This window comes from Aulonocara sp. 'chitande type north' Nkhata Bay, linkage group LG7, assembly GCF_057382095.1.
Source record: "Aulonocara sp. 'chitande type north' Nkhata Bay isolate Kocher_YH1m ecotype deep benthic linkage group LG7, A_spYH_male_GT1.1, whole genome shotgun sequence".
Classification (NCBI taxonomy): Eukaryota; Metazoa; Chordata; class Actinopteri; order Cichliformes; family Cichlidae; genus Aulonocara; species Aulonocara sp. 'chitande type north' Nkhata Bay.
The window spans coordinates 54,971,693-54,990,704 of record NC_141350.1 but is presented as its reverse complement, the minus strand read 5'-3'; the positions used below and the strand labels follow the sequence as shown (position 1 = coordinate 54,990,704).

At 44.5% G+C, this 19,012-nt stretch overlaps 1 pseudogene across 1 annotated transcript; it reads right to left on the bottom strand.

Moving 5' to 3' along the window:
- Nucleotides 1–15,098: 15,098 nt before the first annotated feature.
- On the bottom strand, nucleotides 15,099–18,797 carry LOC147326276 (PR domain zinc finger protein 15-like; annotated as a pseudogene). Its single transcript, XR_015130091.1, has 5 exons — nucleotides 18,758–18,797; nucleotides 18,059–18,234; nucleotides 17,882–17,962; nucleotides 16,845–17,043; nucleotides 15,099–15,689 (listed from the first exon to the last, which is right to left on the bottom strand). The product of XR_015130091.1 is annotated as a PR domain zinc finger protein 15-like (transcript).
- Nucleotides 18,798–19,012: the final 215 nt, after the last annotated feature.

Below are 19,012 nucleotides of genomic sequence, written 5' to 3'. Positions count from 1 at the left end.
GTGGCTCTGATGAATCCAAGATGGTCTCTCTGCTATTTTACAGGCTGTGGGTGTGGTCAATAACACTTGGTATGGGCCCTCCCAGGGTGGCTGTGGCTACAATGTAGCTTGCCATCACCAGTGTGTGAATGTGTGTGTGAATGGGTGGATGACTGGTTGTGTAAAGTGCTTTGGGGTCCTTAGGGACTAGAAAAGCGCTATACAAATACAGGCCATTTACCAAACCATATTAATGATGATAGGAAGGCCCCAACCCCGCCTTCCTAATGTGGGAGCCAACCAATAGGACCACTCACTCCATAACTGCGACTAGTAAGGGCACGATCATCACCACCTAACAAGGTACCAGTGGTATGAAACACACACTTGTTGTATTCCACTTGTATGCACAATCATAGTGGGTCACAGGCTGAACAGATATCCACAGGTAGTACGTGGCAGTCAGGTGAACAGGTTGCCGGTGGCAGGAAACTAAGTCAGTGCGTCAGAGGGGGGAAAGCCGAGATTTAGTTTGTTAGGATGGGGGACAGTGCGTTTGGAGGATGGGTGCAAGACTGAGTGTCCCGGAGCAAAATTCAGTGTTTGGATTGTTTTCTGGGTCTCCCATCCTCCTCTTCATCATTCTCTTCCACTCTTGGCTCCATCATCATCACTGTCGTTGTCGTCAGTGTCAGTGTGATTGGCGTCACTGTCAGGACCACTCTCAGGGACACTTTCGTTGTCACTCTCATCCTCCTCATCATCCCAGTACCACCTCATTTCTTCAGCAATGGGATCTTCTGCTTGCTGGGCCGGGTGTATTTCAATTTCTCCTGCTGGGATTTCTTCTCTGTTATTGACCCAGGGTCCTTCAACTTGAGGTGGATTTATTTCTGTGCCTGCCTTGAACTCTTCAGGTACAGTCGGTTCCCCAGATTGAGTCATGTGGTCTGACTGTTGAAGTTGAGCATTTCTTCTTGGATGAGGATGGTGATGTTGATGTGCACTTTACACAAGTCATTCTGAAGATGTGGTCAGAGATCAGAATTGGTGCACATGTTCCAGGGTGTTTCCCATATATGGTTGGTTGTACCGATGTGCTCGGCATGTGCGAGCAGACGTAACAGTCTTTCTCTGTGGTTCTGTTAAACACGTATCTGTATCAGGCATTTTTCATCCAAGGATGGATGTGGTCTTGTGTCACGTCCGGTAGATGTGAGTTGTCATGTCTCTTATCTTGGCTCGTGTATGGGATTCTGCCGTCTTCCAGGTCAGATAGTCTGATGAATAGAGCCGTTGCCAGTAGTAAGACGCCAGTCATCACCTGAGAACACTTCATGCTTGAGGTTGGCCACACCCAAATGTATCAGTGAGCCTAAAGTTGGTCAGTGGCTGGAGAGAATGAGAGTGCGAGCTGAGCTCAATCAGCACTCCTCCCTCGCCACTGGACTCACTGACACCTGGTGAAACACCCCTTTACACTTCTGTGAATCTCTGGTGGTCTGGGCTTCAAGCTCTACTTTCTTGCAGTGGCTCTGATGAATCCAAGATGGTCTCTCTGCTATTTTACAGGCTGTGGGTGTGGTCAATAACACTTGGTATGGGCCCTCCCAGGGTGGCTGTGGCTACAATGTAGCTTGCCATCACCAGTGTGTGAATGTGTGTGTGAATGGTTGTGTAAAGTGCTTTGGGGTCCTTAGGGACTAGAAAAGCGCTATACAAATACAGGCCATTTACCAAACCATATTAATGATGGTAAATGGTAAATGGCCTGCATTTGTATAGCGCTTTTCTAGTCCATAGGACCCCAAAGCGCTTTACACTACATTCAGTCATTCACCCATTCATTCACACACTGGCGATAGCAAGCTACATTGTAGCCACAGCTGCCCTGGGGCGCACTGACAGAGGCGAGGCTGCCGGACACAGGCGCCCCCGGGCCCTCTGACCACCACCAGTAGGCAAACACGGGGTTAGTATCTTGCCAAAGGACATTTGGCATGCAGCCAGGATGCAGCCTGGGATCGAACCACCGACCTTCTGATTAGTGGCTGACCTGCTCTGCCACCTGAGCTACAGCCACCCCATGATGATAGGAAGGCCCCAACCCCGCCTTCCTAATGTGGGAGCCAACCAATAGGACCACTCACTCCATAACTGCGACTAGTAAGGGCACGATCATCACCACCTAACAAGGTACCAGTGGTATGAAACACACACTTGTTGTATTCCACTTGTATGCACAATCATAGTGGGTCACAGGCTGAACAGATATCCACAGGTAGTACGTGGCAGTAAGGTGAACAGGTCGCCGGTGGCAGGAAACTAAGTCAGTGCGTCAGAGGGGGGAAAGCCGAGATTCAGTTTGTTAGGATGGGGGACAGTGCGTTTGGAGGATGGGTGCAAGACTGAGTGTCCCGGAGCAAAATTCAGTGTTTGGATTGTTTTCTGGGTCTCCCATCCTCCTCTTCATCATTCTCTTCCACTCTTGGCTCCATCATCATCACTGTCGTTGTCGTCAGTGTCAGTGTGATTGGCGTCACTGTCAGGACCACTCTCAGGGACACTTTCGTTGTCACTCTCATCCTCCTCATCATCCCAGTACCACCTCATTTCTTCAGCAATGGGATCTTCTGCTTGCTGGGCCGGGTGTATTTCAATTTCTCCTGCTGGGATTTCTTCTCTGTTATTGACCCAGGGTCCTTCAACTTGAGGTGGATTTATTTCTGTGCCTGCCTTGAACTCTTCAGGTACAGTCGGTTCCCCAGATTGAGTCATGTGGTCTGACTGTTGAAGTTGAGCATTTCTTCTTGGATGAGGATGGTGATGTTGATGTGCACTTTACACAAGTCATTCTGAAGATGTGGTCAGAGATCAGAATTGGTGCACATGTTCCAGGGTGTTTCCCATATATGGTTGGTTGTACCGATGTGCTCGGCATGTGCGAGCAGACGTAACAGTCTTTCTCTGTGGTTCTGTTAAACACGTATCTGTATCAGGCATTTTTCATCCAAGGATGGATGTGGTCTTGTGTCACGTCCGGTAGATGTGAGTTGTCATGTCTCTTATCTCGGCTCGTGTATGGGATTCTGCCGTCTTCCAGGTCAGATAGTCTGATGAATAGAGCCATTGCCAGTAGTAAGACGCCAGTCATCACCTGAGAACACTTCATGCTTGAGGTTGGCCACACCCAAATGTATCAGTGAGCCTAAAGTTGGTCAGTGGCTGGAGAGAATGAGAGTGCGAGCTGAGCTCAATCAGCACTCCTCCCTCGCCACTGGACTCACTGACACCTGGTGAAACACCCCTTTACACTTCTGTGAATCTCTGGTGGTCTGGGCTTCAAGCTCTACTTTCTTGCAGTGGCTCTGATGAATCCAAGATGGTCTCTCTGCTATTTTACAGGCTGTGGGTGTGGTCAATAACACTTGGTATGGGCCCTCCCAGGGTGGCTGTGGCTACAATGTAGCTTGCCATCACCAGGTGTGTGAATGTGTGTGTGAATGGGTGGATGACTGGTTGTGTAAAGCGCTTTGGGGTCCTTAGGGACTAGAAAAGCGCTATACAAATACAGGCCATTTACCAAACCATATTAATGATGATAGGAAGGCCCCAACCCCGCCTTCCTAATGTGGGAGCCAACCAATAGGACCACTCACTCCATAACTGCAACTAGTAAGGGCACGATCATCACCACCTAACAAGGTACCAGTGGTATGAAACACACACTTGTTGTATTCCACTTGTATGCACAATCATAGTGGGTCACAGGCTGAACTGATATCCACAGGTAGTACGTGGCAGTCGGGTGAACAGGTCGCCGGTGGCAGGAAACTAAGTCAGTGCGTCAGAGGGGGGAAAGCCGAGATTCAGTTTGTTAGGATGGGGGACAGTGCGTTTGGAGGATGGGTGCAAGACTGAGTGTCCCGGAGCAAAATTCAGTGTTTGGATTGTTTTCTGGGTCTCCCATCCTCCTCTTCATCATTCTCTTCCACTCTTGGCTCCATCATCATCACTGTCGTTGTCGTCAGTGTCAGTGTGATTGGCGTCACTGTCAGGACCACTCTCAGGGACACTTTCGTTGTCACTCTCATCCTCCTCATCATCCCAGTACCACCTCATTTCTTCAGCAATGGGATCTTCTGCTTGCTGGGCCGGGTGTATTTCAATTTCTCCTGCTGGGATTTCTTCTCTGTTATTGACCCAGGGTCCTTCAACTTGAGGTGGATTTATTTCTGTGCCTGCCTTGAACTCTTCAGGTACAGTCGGTTCCCCAGATTGAGTCATGTGGTCTGACTGTTGAAGTTGAGCATTTCTTCTTGGATGAGGATGGTGATGTTGATGTGCACTTTACACAAGTCATTCTGAAGATGTGGTCAGAGATCAGAATTGGTGCACATGTTCCAGGGTGTTTCCCATATATGGTTGGTTGTACCGATGTGCTCGGCATGTGCGAGCAGACGTAACAGTCTTTCTCTGTGGTTCTGTTAAACACGTATCTGTATCAGGCATTTTTCATCCAAGGATGGATGTGGTCTTGTGTCACGTCCGGTAGATGTGAGTTGTCATGTCTCTTATCTCGGCTCGTGTATGGGATTCTGCCGTCTTCCAGGTCAGATAGTCTGATGAATAGAGCCGTTGCCAGTAGTAAGACGCCAGTCATCACCTGAGAACACTTCATGCTTGAGGTTGGCCACACCCAAATGTATCAGTGAGCCTAAAGTTGGTCAGTGGCTGGAGAGAATGAGAGTGCGAGCTGAGCTCAATCAGCACTCCTCCCTCGCCACTGGACTCACTGACACCTGGTGAAACACCCCTTTACACTTCTGTGAATCTCTGGTGGTCTGGGCTTCAAGCTCTACTTTCTTGCAGTGGCTCTGATGAATCCAAGATGGTCTCTCTGCTATTTTACAGGCTGTGGGTGTGGTCAATAACACTTGGTATGGGCCCTCCCAGGGTGGCTGTGGCTACAATGTAGCTTGCCATCACCAGTGTGTGAATGTGTGTGTGAATGGGTGGATGACTGGTTGTGTAAAGTGCTTTGGGGTCCTTAGGGACTAGAAAAGCGCTATACAAATACAGGCCATTTACCAAACCACATTAATGATGATAGGAAGGCCCCAACCCCGCCTTCCTAATGTGGGAGCCAACCAATAGGACCACTCACTCCATAACTGCGACTAGTAAGGGCACGATCATCACCACCTAACAAGGTACCAGTGGTATGAAACACACACTTGTTGTATTCCACTTGTATGCACAATCATAGTGGGTCACAGGCTGAACAGATATCCACAGGTAGTACGTGGCAGTCAGGTGAACAGGTTGCCGGTGGCAGGAAACTAAGTCAGTGCGTCAGAGGGGGGAAAGCCGAGATTTAGTTTGTTAGGATGGGGGACAGTGCGTTTGGAGGATGGGTGCAAGACTGAGTGTCCCGGAGCAAAATTCAGTGTTTGGATTGTTTTCTGGGTCTCCCATCCTCCTCTTCATCATTCTCTTCCACTCTTGGCTCCATCATCATCACTGTCGTTGTCGTCAGTGTCAGTGTGATTGGCGTCACTGTCAGGACCACTCTCAGGGACACTTTCGTTGTCACTCTCATCCTCCTCATCATCCCAGTACCACCTCATTTCTTCAGCAATGGGATCTTCTGCTTGCTGGGCCGGGTGTATTTCAATTTCTCCTGCTGGGATTTCTTCTCTGTTATTGACCCAGGGTCCTTCAACTTGAGGTGGATTTATTTCTGTGCCTGCCTTGAACTCTTCAGGTACAGTCGGTTCCCCAGATTGAGTCATGTGGTCTGACTGTTGAAGTTGAGCATTTCTTCTTGGATGAGGATGGTGATGTTGATGTGCACTTTACACAAGTCATTCTGAAGATGTGGTCAGAGATCAGAATTGGTGCACATGTTCCAGGGTGTTTCCCATATATGGTTGGTTGTACCGATGTGCTTGGCATGTGCGAGCAGACGTAACAGTCTTTCTCTGTGGTTCTGTTAAACACGTATCTGTATCAGGCATTTTTCATCCAAGGATGGATGTGGTCTTGTGTCACGTCCGGTAGATGTGAGTTGTCATGTCTCTTATCTCGGCTCGTGTATGGGATTCTGCCGTCTTCCAGGTCAGATAGTCTGATGAATAGAGCCGTTGCCAGTAGTAAGACGCCAGTCATCACCTGAGAACACTTCATGCTTGAGGTTGGCCACACCCAAATGTATCAGTGAGCCTAAAGTTGGTCAGTGGCTGGAGAGAATGAGAGTGCGAGCTGAGCTCAATCAGCACTCCTCCCTCGCCACTGGACTCACTGACACCTGGTGAAACACCCCTTTACACTTCTGTGAATCTCTGGTGGTCTGGGCTTCAAGCTCTACTTTCTTGCAGTGGCTCTGATGAATCCAAGATGGTCTCTCTGCTATTTTACAGGCTGTGGGTGTGGTCAATAACACTTGGTATGGGCCCTCCCAGGGTGACTGTGGCTACAATGTAGCTTGCCATCACCAGTGTGTGAATGTGTGTGTGAATGGGTGGATGACTGGTTGTGTAAAGTGCTTTGGGGTCCTTAGGGACTAGAAAAGCACTATACAAATACAGGCCATTTACCAAACCATATTAATGATGATAGGAAGGCCCCAACCCCGCCTTCCTAATGTGGGAGCCAACCAATAGGACCACTCACTCCATAACTGCGACTAGTAAGGGCACGATCATCACCACCTAACAAGGTACCAGTGGTATGAAACACACACTTGTTGTATTCCACTTGTATGCACAATCATAGTGGGTCACAGGCTGAACAGATATCCACAGGTAGTACGTGGCAGTCAGGTGAACAGGTCGCCGGTGGCAGGAAACTAAGTCAGTGCGTCAGAGGAGGGAAAGCCGAGATTCAGTTTGTTAGGATGGGGGACAGTGCATTTGGAGGATGGGTGCAAGACTGAGTGTCCCGGAGCAAAATTCAGTGTTTGGATTGTTTTCTGGGTCTCTTCATCATTCTCTTCCACTCTTGGCTCCATCATCATCACTGTCGTTGTCATCAGTGTCACTGTGATTGGTGTCACTGTCAGGACCACTCTCAGGGTCACTGTTGCTCTCAGCCTCCTCATCATCCCAGAACCACCTCATTTCTTCAGCTATGGGATCTTCTGCTTGCTGGGCCGGGTGTATTTCAATTTCTCCTGCTGGGATCTCTGCTCTGTTATTTACCCAGGGTCCTTCTACTTGAGGTGGATTTATTTCTGTGCCAGCTGCTGGAACAGCAGCCTCTTTCTCCTCTTCCTCATCAGCCTCTTCCTCATCCTTCTGAGGATTGTCCTCCTCAACATCATGTTGTTGCTGTTGATTAATAACTTGGCCCAGAACACGGAGAATTTCTTAAGTTAAGAGGCCGCGCAGCAGACCAATTTGAAGCCAGTGGACCATCGGGTGAATTGCTTCAAAATCTTCACTGTACTTGTACTCTGGATATTGTTCCATTTCATTTACTAAAAGATGTTATGACACTGTGGGTATGAGTTTGCTGTCTATTGTCCATAGCAGTCTTCAGTCTGGGTGTGTCCCTGCTGACTTTAAACATGCTGTGGTGGAACCTATTCTACAGCTCCAGACCTTTCTAGATAAAAATGGCATTAGTGAAGTATTTCAGTCTGGTTTTAAAGCCCACCACTGTACTGAAACTGCTTTTTAAAAAGGTTTTAATGACCTTTTCACTTTTGCTGACTTGGGAGATTCTGCCATTTTAATACTATTAGACCTCAGTGCTGCCTTTGATACCGTAGATCATAGGATTCTTATCTCTCGGCTTGAACACTGTCGGAGTCAAAGGGACTGCATTGGAGTGGTTTAAATCTTATCTGTCCAACCAAAGCTTTTCTGTTAGACTGGGGGATACATAATCCTCAAAAACCTCACTCGCTTGTGGGGTCCCCTAGGGGTCCATTCTTGGCCCAGTTCTCTTTTCAATTTATATACTCCCTATGGGTTCAGTTTTTTAAAAACATGGCATCTCATTTCATTGTTATGCAGACGACTCACAGATTTAGCTGCCACTGAAACGTACATCTTTGAATCCTCTGTGTCACGGTTCTGGGTCAGTTTCTACCCAGTATTTTGAGTTTATTGTGTTTTGGTTTAATTTTGCATCAGGGTCTGTTTTCTTGTTCTCTTGTTGTGTTTATGATGATGATGATTATGATGTTTATTGTTAGTTTCATGTTTCTGTTTAATTGTGTTTAGGATTTGTTCTTCGGTTGTGTCATTTTCTGTCTGTCTCTCAGTGTCAAGTCTGCGTCTTTGTGTGATGGTTTCTTGTTCCTGTTTTATTGTGAAGGTCTGCGTCTCATGTGAGTGTGTTCAGTTTTACCTCTTGTCTCGTCCCGTTGATTACTCCCAGCTGTGTCCCCCACCTGTGTGTAATCTCCCTGTGTTTCTCTGTGTGCATTTAAGTCGTGTCTTCTGTCTTTGTAGTTGCTGGTCCGTCTGTGTATCCACCATGTTTCATCCGTGTGTTCTCCCTGCTGTCCGTCGTCATTCTCCGCTGCTCATCCTCCTTCATGTTCATGTCCTGGTTTGTGTTCACTAGTTTAGTTGTTCTCAGTTTAGATAGCCTTCTGTTCCGTTTGCCTATTTTTGTGTTCAATAAACCACCTCACCTTCGCGAGTGCCTGCGACAGCATAGAGGATCGCACTGGCCACAACAGACTCATAGAAAATCGTCAGAAAATGCTGAGGATTTTCTATGAGTCTGTTGTGGCCAGTGCGATCCTCTATGCTGTTGCATGCTGGGGGAGCAGGCTGAGGGTCGCAGATGCCAACAGACTTAATAAACTGATCCGTAAGGCCAGCAATGTTGTGGGGATGGAGCTGGACTCCCTCAAGGTGGTGTCGGAGAGGCGGATGCTGTCCAAGATAAAGACAATGTTGGATAACACCTCCCACCCACTCCATGACATGTTGGTCAGTCACAGGAGCTCGTTCAGTGAGAGACTGAGATTACCGAAAAGCACCACTGAACGACACAGGAAATCATTCCTGCCTGTGGCCATCTCCCTGTACAACGCATCCACTTAACACACTGTTTGCTGCTACAGCTACACATGTTTCTTTTCCAACTATTTATTTATAAGTGACTTATGTATGTATGTATGTATATATATGTATATATTGTACTATTCTTAGTTAGCGTATTGTCTGTCTTGTCTTAATGTTGGTTTAAAATGGAGCACTGTAACAAAAAATAATTTCCCCCAGGGATCAATAAAGTATTCTGATTCTGATTCTGATGATTCTGATTGGATCCTCATTTATTATTTTATACGGCTCATCTCACTCGCCATGACACTCTGAAGGGTTTGCTAGATGTCCAGGAGCAAAATTCAGAGTTTGAGTTGTTTTCTAGGTGCCCCATCTTCTTCTTCGTCATCATCCTCCTCCCTTGGTCTCCTCCTTGAACCTCCTGGTACTGGGCTGGGGGGCAGTGGCACAGGGGCATCCTGAACATTGTCTCTGCCATCATCATCGTCATTCTCATCAGTGTCATTGTTATCATTGTTGTTGTTATCAGTGTCACTGTGGTCGCTGTCACTGTCAGGACCACTCTCAGGGTCACTTTCATTGTCGCTGTCATCCTCCTCATCATCCCAGAACCACCTCATTTCTTCAGGAATGGGATCTTCTGCTTGCTGGGCCGGGTGTATTTCAATTTCCAGAGGTGTGGACTCGAGTCACATGACTTGGACTCGAGTCAGACTCGAGTCATTAATTTTATGACTTTAGACTTGACTTGAAATAATGTTCTAAGACTTGTGACTTGACTTGGACTTTTACACCAATGACTTGGGACTTGAATTGGACTTGAACCGGTTTACTTGAAAAGACTTGATATTTTACCCCAAATATAAAATTTAACATGCATATTATATAGAGATTGAAAATGTGACGTCATTCACGGGTAGAACCGCAAAGGATTCTGGGAACTCGTGGCAAGCGGTACTAGCGCACGCAGGCTTTCAATTGAAACCAGTCACACAGCGATAAAAAGAAACACAAAAATGTCAAGAAGCTGTTGTGTTATTAACTGCAATAGCTGGTCGCATGACAGCCACGGGAAGCCGACGGGTAAAGAGATCGGTTGTTATCGGATTACGTCGTTGAAGAGAAATTGTTCAAGCCATGTTTCCGAAGTAACAAAGATGCGACTGGATTGCAGCCATTCAAAGACCAATTATAACGTCCCAGAACCCTCCAGCTCACAGGTTAGTCTGCTCCAAGCATTTCCACAAAGGTCAGTCTGCTGTTGTAGTTAATGCGTCATTTTTCTTAACATAATTGGTGATATAGGTTACAAGCAAGTCTGGCGCTGAACAGAAATTGTCGCGCTATGCTCCTTTATTTATTGTGCATAAATAGTGAATTGTCGTGACAGAATATTGTGTTTCGCTTCTGTTATTATGGTACATTGACAAAAACATATACTTTTATTCACAGGGTAAAACAGTTGTTTTGTATCACTAATTGTCCAGTGCGATTACAGCATACAATATTATTGTCACTGCTACATTTCTGTGATGCTACCAGAAATTATTTCCACTGCTAATTAATTACCGTTGAGCTCAAAGGTCCTATTAATAAACGGTTAACGAATGTGTATTTATGACGACGATTTGTGAGACTGGTAAACTTATGATACGTACGATGGTCTTTCGTTCTACACGGTGCATTTCAAGGTCCTGCACCCATCTGTCGGTAAACTGTACCTGGGCTTGTTGCAGTGACCTGAAGTTACTAAACTTCATGAGTGTATGCACTCACTCCAAGAAGCGTATAATTATAAATATGCATATAAATATGCTACGATGAGATAGCTGACTTCATCTAACTAGCAAATGTTTTCCAGGCTACGTTGGTGATGCAGTTTTTTTTTAAATTATATTTTTTTAAAAATATCATTTATTTATGTATGATATTTTTGTCATGCGATTTTAAAGCCGGTCCTACAAGCGCATCCAAGAATAACATGCAGCTTATCTCAGAACTGTCGGTGAAAATTATTCTTGGAGCTAGGTTTAATTGAGCTGCATTTTAAAGAGGTGCAATTTCACAATTTGTGTATATTTTCTAAGTTCACTATTTTGTCATGTGTTGAGAAAAACACAGATTTTAAAATTACATGGTCTAATATTTACATTTAGCATAACTGCAACATTATTTTTTCGTTGTTTTTTTTTTAAAGACTCGAAAGGACTTGAAATTCAAAATTTCAGACTTGTGACTTTACTTGGACTTTTACACCAGTGACTTGAGACTCGACTCTGACTTGCCTGACATTACTTGAGACTTGACTTGAGACTTGAGGATAAAGACTTGAGACTTACTTGAGACTTGCAAAACAATGACTTGGTCCCACCTCTGTCAATTTCTCCTGCTGGGATTTCTTCTCTGTTATTGACCCAGGGTCCTTCAACTTGAGGTGGATTTATTTCTATCCCCGCTACTGGAACATCAGCCTGTTCCTCCTCTTCGTTATCAGCCTCTTGATCATTGTCCTAAACTCTGTCCTCCTCCTCATCATTTTGTTGCACTTGATGAATAACTTGGCCCAGAACACGGAGGTTTTCCTCAGTTAAGAGGCCGCTCAACACACCGTATTCAAGCCAGCGGACCATCGGCCGAATCGCTTCAAAATCCGGACGCTGTTGCAGTTCCAAAACCAGTTCATCGACTGGTACCCCTACAACAACAAACAGAGAAATATATTATTGTTATCATTCATATGATGAGAAAACTGTCCACAAATTCCAATTTATGCAAAATAACTACTTAGGGAACATACAAACATACGTCCACTACACTTATTACAGTGTGATTGCTCCTTCAAATAAAAAAGGCTTCATTCGATGAGCAGCAACGTGTAAATGTCCTCATGTCAGTTTTCCTCAGCCCTCACTCACTGTTGTAATGCACTATTAAATTCAATTATTAGGATTTTGTTATAATTAACTCATTCACTGCCATTGACGTCTATAGCCGTCAATTGCAGTGAATGAGTCAATGGGTTTAACTCATTCACTGCCAATGGCTGGCAGTGAATGAGTTAAGTGCAAAGTCTAAATCATTTTTATAAAGAGACATGTGTATTCCCAGTGCACCAGGAAATACACAGTACCACACGGATGTTTTCAGGGCTCAGAGCAGCCTCTGGGCTTGTGTGACTGAGGCCTTAAAACTTCAGAAACTTTCATGTGTAGAAACAAACTGTCAGATAATCCATGAGAAAAACTGCAAAGAGAGACCACACTCTTGTCACAACCCTGAAAACACGGGGGAAAGAATCACGAACGTGATATTTAGTTGTCTCTCTCATGCAGTAGTTTACAGCGGTCCCTCGTTTATCGCGGGAGTTATGTTCTAAGAATAACCCGCGACAGGTGAAATCAGAAGTAGCCAACTTTTTTTTTCTTTTTTTTTTTTTTTTACAATTAAAAGATGTTTTAAGGCTGGAAAACCTCTCACTACACACTTTATACACTTTTCTCAGACAGGCACGAACATTTTCACACTTTTCTCTTTTGTTTAAACTCTCGAAGTTCAAACCTTCGTAGAAACATAAGTCCAGTATTATAGAATGAAACCAAAGGCACCCGCAGGAGCCTCTGACGGTGCAAAACGTTTCGTCGGCATTGCTGTGTTTGATGGGGAGAAAACTTACAACATACAGTACAGCACAGAGTCACACTGCTAGCGATTGAAGATGTGTGTAAATTCGACAAGCTAAACGCATTCTGCACTGTACAGCAGCGGTCCCCATCCTAAAACCAGTTTAATGTCACCTTTAAGGTGTGGCGGATAAATACAACAAAATAAAATGATACGACCAAGACAAAAACTGTGGTATTTTGTAAATATAATATATAATAATATCTAACTTTATTAGCAGCGTCCTCCTGAAATGCACCAACAACATTGAGAGTAACGTCCGATCCTCTCTGCGCCTTAATGCTCTCTGGTCGCTATGGTAACGCGTAAATAGTTATTTTAAAATAAGACAACTACACCAGGGGAAAAGACCCAGGAAAACCGATAAAAACCCTGAAAACCATAAATTTCACAGCCTCAACTCTCGCGGCCCGGTACCAAACGACTCACGGACCGGTACCGGCAAAGAGGAGAGCGCGCGAAAGCCCCCTGGTGGAGGATGGAGTCACTAACAATTGATCCCAGAAAGGCGATTAGTAATGGACTAATAAAATGACAACCATTAATGCAACATGAAAAAAATAATAACAATTTTCTTATCGTATTTACATCGTTTTTATGCTTATGGCACCTAATATGAATTAGTATTAACTGTATACACATTTGCTTTGTTGTGAAACCCTATGAATAACAGCTGTATTGAGCTTTTTGATACTGCCTATGGGGAATAACAGTAGTCTTCCAAACTATCACACACTTACTTTGAATCGGTAGTCTGTCTCCTCTGTCCATTCTTCTGGGATGATACACAATCTGGAGGAAACTAAAGCAGTACAGCTCTCAAACTTTACGGACTCAAACTTATCCAGAGTTATGACACAGTCCTTAAAATGCTGTGAAATCTTTTAGCTCTTTAAAAACGCGGAGTAAATGTAGACTAATCGCCACTGAATGCTGCGAGGAACGCTGCCAACTGGTAACTGATATTTCTCCACCAACTATTCAAATATAATGACGATGAGATGAACGTTACAGGTTAACTCTTCGGTGACGTCATCGATTGAAGCTGCTCAACGTTCTGTTGGTGAAAAAACGTCACTTTGAAACTTTTACAGGTGAAGCATTTTTTTTACAGTTTTGAAGGTATTATAGTGACAGAAAGAGGCCACGAGATGGCGCCATTTTTCACGTAGTTGATACCGTTGGCTGTTTGGTTTCTGTTCACACCCCTCCACGAGTGTTTTGCATAAAGTATTCAGGCTCATGATTTCTGCTTCCTCTCTGGCTGAATTATATTATATTAAATTAAATTAAGGAAACTAGAGCGAGTCTTTCATCAGTAATTAGTTATTTTAAACACTTTTCTACCTAAAGTGCATTTTTGGTGCTTTACATGTTTGCTGAACTGCTTCATGGGCTAAAAACCTTCTGATTCGTTAGACGCTGACTCTGTTCTTCAAATAAAATCTAAACTTTTTCATTTGGCTTCCTGGATTGCCAAGTTTGAAAATAAAAGCATTCAACAGAGTGTCAAAATGTGTTGTGTAATTGTAGAAACACTGAACAAAAATATAAATGCAACACTTTGGTTTTTGCTCCCATTTTTCATGAGCTGAACTCAAAGATATGAAACATTTTCTACATGCACAAAACACCCATTACTCTCAAATCAGTCTAAATCTCTGTCAGTGAGCACTTCTCCTTTGCATCCCACCTCACAAGTGTGGCATATTAAGGTGCTGATTAGACAGCATGACTATTGCACAGGTGTGCCTTAGACTGCCCACAATAAATGGGCCTACAGGAGGGTGAGCCCATATAGCTTTTTTTAGGCTGCACTTGGCCAGGCCACATGGGCAAAGGCCCAGCCATCAGGCTCTCTCTCTGCAGCTGCAGTCACAACTGACAACATACAAAAAGGACGACGACCTGATGAATTTTCTTTAAAAATATCATTTTTAAAAATGGCTGCCAATATTTATTTCAGACAGTGTGACAATAATTACAGTTTACAGCTTTCAAAAATCATGTTCACCACTCAGCTGTTTTAGGGAATACACCAAATACCATGTGTTATTATAATGTGGTCAACGTATTTTCACTTTATTTGTCACAAAGTTCATCTGCTTTTCATGTTGGTGCATTTCCACATCTCATTGTTCAAGCAGCAGGTTTATCTTGAAAACATGCATTTTCCCCCCAAGGCTGGTAAGGCGTTAGAATATTCAACCGTTGCTTTGGTTTCAGACGTCAGTGATTGTGGCTAAATGCACTTTTTTTTTTCCCTTATTTTCTCAAAAACAGATTCACTAACTGTCAATTTGTTTTCTGTTTTACTATTAAAAAAATATTACAATACCATTTGCTTCCATTGGGCTGGAGAGGCATCTGGGTGACAGTGATCACAACTTTGTACAGTTTGTTAAAAATCTACTCTACTATGTAACAGTATCTGTGTGAGGTGACCTGCACCCCTAGTGTCTGCTCAGTAGCTGAGTATCTGTTGCGCAGAACTGCTTTGCTGCTGAGGGGTGGCTGGCTGGCTCTGGCTGGGCCAGCCTGGATCTGGGCCCTGGCTCTGGGCCTCCTGACTCTCCCCATGTGCACCCTCCACCACTGGAGTGACCTGCTGCCCTCAGCTGCAGGTACAGGCCTCCATGCCAGAGTCGGGGCCTCTAGCTGGTGGCCCATGGGGTTGACCAGAGTGGCGAAGTTGATGAAATGGGCGACGGACTGGGGTGTCCCGCTTCCAGCAGGACCTACAGTCTCTGGGATGAGTTCTGCAGACCGGTTGTGCAGCACAGCGGAGCCACTGACTGTGTCAAAGGTGACCGTGAGGATGGAGTTGTCCAGTGTGAGGGGCCGGTCGCTGGCTGTCAGGTGGCCCACGGCGACAGGCTGCAGGCTGGTAAACTGGGCAGGGGCGTGGCTGGTGATGGGCGTGATTGTGATGTTGGCCAGTCCCACTGAGCTGTTGGGGAAGGAGGCTGATGGAGCACTGGGGTCGGTCAGAACCACCACCTGAAACGGCAACAATGAAATCAATTGCAACTTGATGATGAAAGCAGCTCATCTGGTGCCAAAGCACAACACTGTTGTTATAATCTAAGTTTGTAAGGAACAGCAACTGGCTGAGGCCGTGAGTCAAGCACAGCCAGCGATCCTGGCAGACCAGCTGACTGAACTGAACTGAATTTTATTGCATTCACATAGCACGAAATGACAACAACGGTCACTTCAAGGTGATTTATATTGTAAAGACTTTACAATAATGCAGAGAAAACCCCAACAATTAGACACCACCCAGTGATCAAGCACACGGTGACAGCGGGAAGGAAAAACTCCCTTTTAACAGGAAGGAACGTGTTGTTACTGATGCTGCCGCTCTCCCGGCCTCTTGGCTTTCCATACTGCACATGTTAGGAAAGTTCCAGAACAGAGGCCAAATATAAATTACTCCAGCTGGAAAAACAGCCTTATATTGACTCAAGAAATAATGTAGTAAACACATCTGAAAAATAAATAAATAAAATCAGAAACTATGTCTTATTTCACATTTTTAAATCAAACTATTTAAGCATCATGCCACTTTGTATAGTTATATTATTAAAATTGTTAAAGGTCTAATGTGTTTGAGCACATCTGTAATCACAAAGCCTTAGCTGTCAATTGTGGCTTCAAGCGTTGCACTGCATTTGTGTAATTTCATAACACTGTCTTAACAGTAGGAAAACAATTTGATATTATAAATGTAATCATTTTGTGGTTTGACTGTGTGTATTTTACACCTGCTTTACTCAACAGATCCACATTTTATCCTACAATTCCCAATGAAGTCATAACTACTAGGTCAACAATTACCAAAGTCAGCAATTTATTAGGTTATGTAACATTATAGTCCATTCAAAAAAACTTTATTAGACAACTGCCACAGTTATTTCATATCAAATAATCAACAAAACAAGTGCAAATCCAGATTTATTCAGCCTTTCATCGGCAATGTCGAGCCAGCCGCTGTGGGTGACTTAAGGGCTCTTCAGGGAGAAAAACTTCAGTCTGTGTTTTCCTTTTTAATCAGGCCGCCTGCCTTTATCCACTTATCGTGGTGTTCGGGGGGAAAGAAGTTGGACACGTTATTGTAGCAACAAAACAGAATCTTCTGGGGGAAATGTGCACACGTACCTGCTGGATGCTCTGTACAGCAGAGCTCATCTCAGTCTCATCACCGACAATGCCTTGATTCAGCAAAATCAACGTATTCATCGGACTCAGAGAGCTCCGGCTCAGCTGAGCTTCTCTGCTTCTTCTTGGGGTGTCGGGAAGGTCGACTGGGCCGCTTCTGACGCATCCCGTCTTTTTCCATGGTCAGAGAGGGCTGCAGAAGGAAGTGAAACATCTTTAGAGTACAGAAAAATGCAGATTTTAAGGCAGCTGACACCACAGACATACTTAATCCAATATGGTTTCTTGTTGTTTGTCAGTGTTTCCATAGCTACACCTCCCTAAAACCACCTCACTTGTCAATAAGGTCAAAGGTCAAGGTCAAGGTCAAATCTATTTATGTAGCACATTTCAAACAGCCGATGCTGCACAAAGTCCTTAACAATATAAAAATGCCAATAAAAAGCAACAATGTAATACAATAATAACAATATAAAACAATAATAGGACAATAAAAGAATTAAAACAATAACTAAAACTATTTAAAATAAGACCAGAATGCTTGGGTCATAGTGTGTTAAAAGCCAGGGCATAAAATGTGTCTTTAGTAGTGATTTCAATTGCTCAAGTGTTTGTGCAGATCTAATATTTAGGGGGAGACTATTCCAGAGTCTGGGACCTGTCACAGAGAAGGCTCTATCACCACGAGATTGGAGACAAGTCCGTGGGATGGACAGCATTCATTTTGAGCTAGACCTCATGGTTTTTCCTGGAGCATAAACAGAGAGGAGCTCAGACAGGTAAGAAGGCGCTCGGGCATTAAGTGACTTAAAAACAAAAAGTAAAAGTTTAAATTGGATCCTGTCAGAGACAGGAAGCCAGTGTAAAGAAGCTAAAACTAGGGTTATACGCTCTCTCCGTTTGATACCAGTTAGCAGGCGAGCAGCTGCATTTTGGACCATCTGAAGACAATGGATGGAGGCCTGGTCTAGACCAAATACAATGAATCGTTTTTGGTCTGTGGTGTCAGAAATCCAGAATTTTATTCTAACCTGCACAATGCTGATAGATGAATCATCCTTTGACAAATTTTCCTGAAGTTCATCAAACTCGTCGATTCTCACAGACACCACCTGTAGGCATATAGGAGAAGGACAGCATTTCAGGTCGAGTCTGCCTTTAGGGTGCTGTAATATGGGTTGTTTCCTCTCAGGTCTGACCCCACTCACCTCGGGATGTTTGCGTCGCAGGTGTTGGTTCATAGAAGTGCGAGTGGACACCTTTGTCCCGCAGAGGTGACACGACTGGGCCTCTACCTTTTCATGGGTCAGGTGGACGTGCTTCTGCAGCATGTACTCTGTCAGATATTTCTTATTGCATGTGGGACATGTCCACGTCTTACCCACTGCAGCAACAGAGAAGGAGAGGAGGTCAGCTCAACAGCATCACTTAGTATGAAGCCTCAAATTAAACTCTATCATATTCAATGTTGTGTGTAATGCACTCCAAACCATCTTTGCTTTGTGTTGTTGGATTTGTGATTTTTTTGGGCCATATTGATGACCCTCTGGAGTGCCTTTCTGTGTGCTGTGGTGCAGCTGGAGAACCACACACCGATGCAATATGTCAGCACACTTTCAGTGGAGCAGCGGTAGAAGACGGTCAGCAGCTCCTTCTTCAGGTCCATTTTTCTGAGGATTCTCAGAAAGTGGAGACGCTGTTGGGCCTTCTTTAAGACCGCAGAGGTGTTAGAGCTCCATTGGAGGTCTGTGTCTATGTGCACACCCAGAAACTTGAATTTTAGGGCAAAATTAGGGCAAAGACAGTGTGGTGGGGCTAAACAGGCAAAAAGAATTACAGCGACTGTGTTTGAACGTGTGCATGGAAAAATACAAACACACAAATTTGTGTAGAGAAAGATTTCTGACATTGCTTAAGACCTGTGTTTCTCTCTGTTGGTGGTCTCATCGTATCCTCACTATGCTGTTTCTTCCCTCCGTGTTCTAAGTAATTCCTGGTTCCTGGCTTACTTTGAGTTTTCCTATTTCTAGTTTTGAGTTGTTTTGCATTTATAGCAGTAATTTCCAACAATAAAGCTGCCACTTTCAGTTACATTTACCGTGTGAGTCTTGTGTTTGTGTCCTGAACAATGAATACTGAGAACAGAGACACACAGGTACAAT